Here is a 6,000-nt window from a genome sequence, read left to right as displayed (position 1 = left end):
GAGGTCCATACTCTATTTCAGTTTATCTTCAAACTACTGATGGCTCGAGATGTTTTCAGTTTCTGAGCTCTCCCTATCCATGACTGTGTCTCTCCTATACTTCACCTCCTTCCTTCAATCTTTCTCCCCTCCAGTGATCCACTTCCCTCTCTTCACTCTGAGCAAATCTGTAATCTATAATTTTGCAGCTGACTGGAAAGCAAAGTGGTGAAAATTGTTAGTTATTGGAACATTTGGGAGATGGCACTAAGATTGGACCCTGTAAGGCACTTCCTGCTCGCTGGCGCTGGTGTAACACCTAGACCTATTTCTGATAGTGTTAGTGTAGCAGTGTGGCAGCGTGGACTCCTGTTTGGCCCCACAGTGTGAGCCATCAGATGATAACTTTTTTATATAGCTGTCATTTTTGTTGCAGATAAAATTGTAAGTAAGCATTTACCGTGCAGTAAATTACATGTAGGTTTTGGAGAAAAAATATATCCAGGACCTTGGTAATCTATGGTAGATTTAAAGAAATGCTCCCCAAGTTAAAGTTTAAAGCTGCAGTGTTAGATTTAAGATACAAATGAAATCGAGCCAAACAAATGTGGACTGGATTAAGTGGAGGATTTTGATTTATACTGTAAATGTAAATTCGAGAAAACACAAACTATCAAAGCATCATGATCCAATAGATTTTTACATTTTTCACAATTTGTTACTGTTGTTGTTGACTATACAACAACTTGATGTTCTTGTTACCCCATATTATAATTAACTGAAAAAGAAAATAAAGGTCACCAGAACTTAATCTTAGTGAAGCCAACAATAACAAAGCTGATAAAACAGAATGCTATTGAATCATGCCAACTTAGTAGTTAGAATTTTCTCTACTTATACATTTTACAGTGGGACACAAATCCTTTTGGAGTTGCATCACAAAAGGCATCTGGCATAAAAAATCTGCCAAAGTGAACATTGTGGAGCTATCAGGTGCCCACTGAAGTAACCCCTTGTGAATAAGGGAGCAGCTGAAAGTAGCCAGGACCATGGGGTTTAAATCCCATGTGAAACCAACAGTTAGCATTCATTGCTTTTTTCTTTTCTTTTTTTTAGGTGGTGCAGACTTTGACAATAGACATACTCTCTTCCTTTTGTTTTTGTTGATTTTCTAGATTTCTACAGCTTACACTAAATTTGGTTTTAAAATGTCCTGCTTTGGAGTATGATTGGATCTATGGCATCATATCTCCCACAGAAGTGACAAAGAAACACTTCAAAACAGAAAGGAGTCCACTTTAAACAAAAAAAAATGTTTTAAAAAAGGAAAACAATCAATATTTTGAACAGTTTACTGCTGGACCAATTTTCACCTGTCAACACATCAGTGCAGATTCTCACATTCTTCCTTTATGTACCAATGTTAAACTTGATAAATCAAATACCATAACCCTGACCTCCTACCTACACCTTTTTTAAAAGCTGTAGGTAGTGTAGAGATTATAGACATTTATAGGTTTTGCAAATACCTATTTGAACACCAGTCTTTAAGCACACTCAGCTACTTGTTCACTCTCACGTCAAAATAAACCAGTCCTTTCAACATGACAGTTTTCAGACCTGAATCAAGCATTTCAATTCAACACCTCCCTGAATGTAAAATGTCCTCTGCAAATGTAGAAATCACAGCTTGAGGTTAGAGAGTGAGCAACTTTTAAGTACACCTACACGTAGAGGTTCACGTGCATCCAGTATGACTGAGATGTCTTACTTAGGAAAGTGGTGCATTAAAAAGAATAATAATTAAGCCTCCCCCTTCTTCAGTTTGTGATACCAGCAAAGTCACCCCCAGTTTCTCAGACATGAGTGTTGACTTTTGTTGACTTCGGACTAAATTTAACCTCAAGTCCGAACTGCAAAACTTCTTTGTCAGTGAGATCCTGCTGCAACCTTCAACTGCAGCTCACATTTCAGTTTTGATTTTGGATAGTTTGCAATGTTTTATAGGAAAATGGACACTAAGGCTTGACTCCAAAACAGGACTGAGTAACAGAAAACAAACTTTTAATTATGTATGATGAGTCTACAAAACAATGAGAGTAGAAAAAAACCCCAAACACTATCATGGAGCACAATGGGGAGACAACAGAGATGCCACAACAAGATGCCGCTTGTTAACGCCTGGTTAACAAGACACAGCTGACTCTAATCAGGATGATGAGACCAGGGGAAGGTAATCTAAAGGGAAGGCACTCGGCCAACGCCAATAAGCAGGACCTGAAAGAAAGAACTAAGGCTCAAAATACAAAAGAACTTGAAGTCAGAAGTAAGAGTCCATAAAAACTCAAATCCAGGACCATGACAAGTTTATACTCAGTTTGTTGTTCTGCCAATCCATTTTGGTTTCATACACAACAATCAGGTGAACTATGCACTCGCTCATACACCCAAACTGTGCTGAAGCTTTGGGCCCATTACTTTCCTTCTCTAACACTGCTGCATCCCTAAGTAATTGCCTATTGATTATATGAAATTTGTTAAAAGTAAAGCTCCCATTGCCTGACCTTGGAACAACTCAACAATCAAACAAAGAGAAAGTGATGACACTGATGCAGATAAATTGTCATTTAATCAGGATAGAGACTGATGAGATGAGACAGAGGATTATTTCTCCCTCGTCTGTGTAGATGGATATATGTGAGTCATCTGAGTGGATGTATCAGTTTGGATTACTGGGCTCCGGGGCGTCTTCTCTCTTATTCAACACATTATATGTGGCAGGCTTCAAGTAATATTTTCACGCTGAAGCAAGTAGCACCCTAAGGTGTAAAAATAAAAAAAAATATATATATATATATGCATGTATAAAAACTGGTATATATACGCCAGTTTGTACTAGTGTAGACATTTTCCTAATCAGGATTGGCATGCAGACGGGATAGAAAAAGGCCTGCTGTTGGTGCTTGGGAAGTTAGCTAAGTTAGGATTGGAGGGAAGTGACAGGCCATGATTGTGGATGAGGAACAGGAGGCTGGAATGAAGACAGGACTGTGGATGTCAGATGCAGCACAGGGAGAACAGACTGCACAGGCAGGGGGTCAGGAAAGAAAGGGTCTAAGTGTAGAAGCGGGAGGGGATTGAAGTGACAGGTCAGTGCACGTCTCATCTTCCATCCATCACACAGTCCCTTTGTGGTTCAATCAAACCACAAATGTCTTGACTGAATTTGACTGCAGGAGCACAGGTGAATGCGTATTCATGCAGACACCTGTGTCCACTTGTGTATGCCGGACAAAAATATCCTCCAATCAAATGAGAAGACAAGCTTCTGCTACTGAAGCCTACGCACGTTCTTCACTGTGCATATGCAAGTTCTTAGGAGCTGGGTATTTTGTAATGGCTGCACTGTAATTTAGAGTGAAAATGCATTTTCCAAACCCGGCCTTTAGGGAGACTTGATAGTCCAGAATTGTTCTGTAGCCATATTGTGTGCAGAGATAAAAACTAATTTCACAGCCCATTAGACTTATTTGAAAAGAAGCAGCCAGTAGACTCACAGTGGGAATACAGCATCAAGAAAATTATAGTTTACAGTGCTACCAAATACCAGCTCTGGCAGGTCACACTGTCATGGTGACACAGTCATTAGGCCCACAGTGCAGGTCCAAGGCTACTTCCTGGATACACTAATGAGAGGGTGAACCAACCTGTCAGTCTACGCCCTCCTTAGGCAAAACTCCATGAGCTTATACAAACACTCTTCTGAGGTGGCATTTTGTGAGACGCCTCTCTGAGCCCTGCTTCCCCTTCTTTATGCTGGCATAAGGTACATTTGTTTCTCCGCATTCATAATGCAGAACTGTAATTGGCTGGGCTTCTATCAAATAGCCACAACACTTTCTCTGGGGTTTTTCTTCTCTTTTCTTTCTCTCGCTCACTTTTCTCTCTCTTCATTTCTCTTCATCTGCTCTCTTTCTCACTCCACCTCACCCATAATCCTTTATGTCTTCCCCCACGCCCTGGCTTTAGCTTTTCTCAAACCTCAGCTCAAGGTCATTTTGTCAAGCCACAGTTGGCTTCAGTTTTTATTTTTTAACACTGCAACTGTCTTTCACGTGTCTCCTTTGCCTCTATATTCCATCTCATGCATGCAGTGACCAGGTTACGCATTCTGAAAGTTAATTTCACCTAGTCCTTTTATATTTATGTGCTTGTCTGCATCAATTTAGTAGTATTACTGTAATAAGAACAGCTATTAGGTTTCAGTGATTTTCAAAGGCACACCTAACTGAGTCTGAATGTAAGTCAGCGTCTAAACATCTCTAAAATGTGTTCTTATTTTTTAACAGCTCTTCTGTGTGTTTAAAATTCAGTATTCACATACTGAAAAAAAAAATACTACTATCTTGATTTTACTTAGTTTCTGTGGTGGTAAATAGCACGTCAAGCTAAAACAACCACTTCCAGAGTTTTTAATAGTTATTACACACTGTTCATCCCTTTACAACCATAGTGTACTCATCTTCTGATGTCACAAAGCTGCACTCAAATGAGTTCCACAGTCACAGATTGCAGTCCAATAGAGTACCTCTGGGATGTAGTAGAATGGGAGATCAGCATCATGGAAGTGCAGCTGACACATCTGCAGCAACCGGGTGATGCTGTCATCTCAATATGGACCAGAATCTCTGAGAAATTATTCCAGTGCCTTATTGAATCTGTGTTGTTAAGAAATAAAGAAGTTCTGAAGGCCAAAGGGGTCCAACCCTTTACTAGCAATGTGTACCTAAGGAAGTGGCTGGTGAGTCTATCTCAAACTATGAACCTGACTATGTGAACTTTTCCCCCCCAACTTTTATTTTCCCAAATAAATTATTCTAACTTTTGCAATCTCCACTATTTCCCTGGGAGCACCATAATGTTGACGTTTATGGTTAAAAATGAATTAGCTTACTACTCAAGAGAGTTCTACAAACTTTTGTACACATAATCATACACTCCTTGAATGTTTATTAGTCCCAATGCAGTCCTCTATCCCTCAATGAATTAATAGCTATAGGCTGATAAATCTGAGTCCAGAAATGTTTTTTATAGTAATTATTATCCACTGAATCATCTCATCCCTTGACTTTTCCTCAAGCACCGTCATGAGACTAATCTTTTTTTTTTACTTCCTACCAAAATGTCTCATCAGCTATTGGATGGATTGTGGTAATATTTGGTACACTTTTCTTATCTATGAACTATGAACATTTTATTCCTTTGATCTTTCACCTTTTGGTTACAAAACTTTGTTGATGTACATCTAGTCTCACTAAATAATTCCATAAAACAAGACTCACAGTATTATTATTTGTTACAGGAAAAAAAGTTGTAATATAAAAGGCATCTCCTATTATAGTCTCTTCAGGATCTGTCATGCATATGTGTTGTAGTCTGGCAGTTGTAATCCAGGCCCACCCACTTTCTCTGTTGACTAGTCATCAATGCTCAAGCTAGGCTAGACCCCAGGTCTTGACTTTTTTCCAGGTTTACCAGAATTCATGCCAGTGTCCTTGAAACTACACTGGACAGACGGGGTTGCAGACCACCTCGCTGCTCTGCCTGCTGTCGGACAGGACACACGGATGTACTCAAAAGTCCACAACATGAGAGTACTGTAAACACACCAACTAGTGCATATGTGCATTTAAAATGATTGTGTCTTATTGATGTCTATAGCAATGAAACCAGTAAGCAGATGCACATTACTGGTAACATTCTTGGATCCTGTAAATTTAGACTTTAGAAAACCAAGAGCTTAACTACTCACAAAAATAGGCATTTTGTGTTTTGGGGGGCTTTTTTTCCTTCTTATTCCAGGGGATAATTAGTCAAAGACAGACAACCTGAGATGTTTCCAGGTCTGCTACAGTAAAGGCCTGACAGGAAACTTTCTCTAACACATCAGAGAAAAATGTCATATTTGGATATCAACCCTTAAAATCAAAGAGAAAGGGTTTATTTTTAGTCTTATCATCT

The sequence above is a fragment of the Neolamprologus brichardi genome, chromosome 5 (assembly GCF_056152115.1).
Source record: "Neolamprologus brichardi isolate AB-2024 chromosome 5, ASM5615211v1, whole genome shotgun sequence".
Taxonomy (NCBI): Eukaryota; Metazoa; Chordata; class Actinopteri; order Cichliformes; family Cichlidae; genus Neolamprologus; species Neolamprologus brichardi.
Note: the sequence above shows the minus strand (reverse complement) of the source record.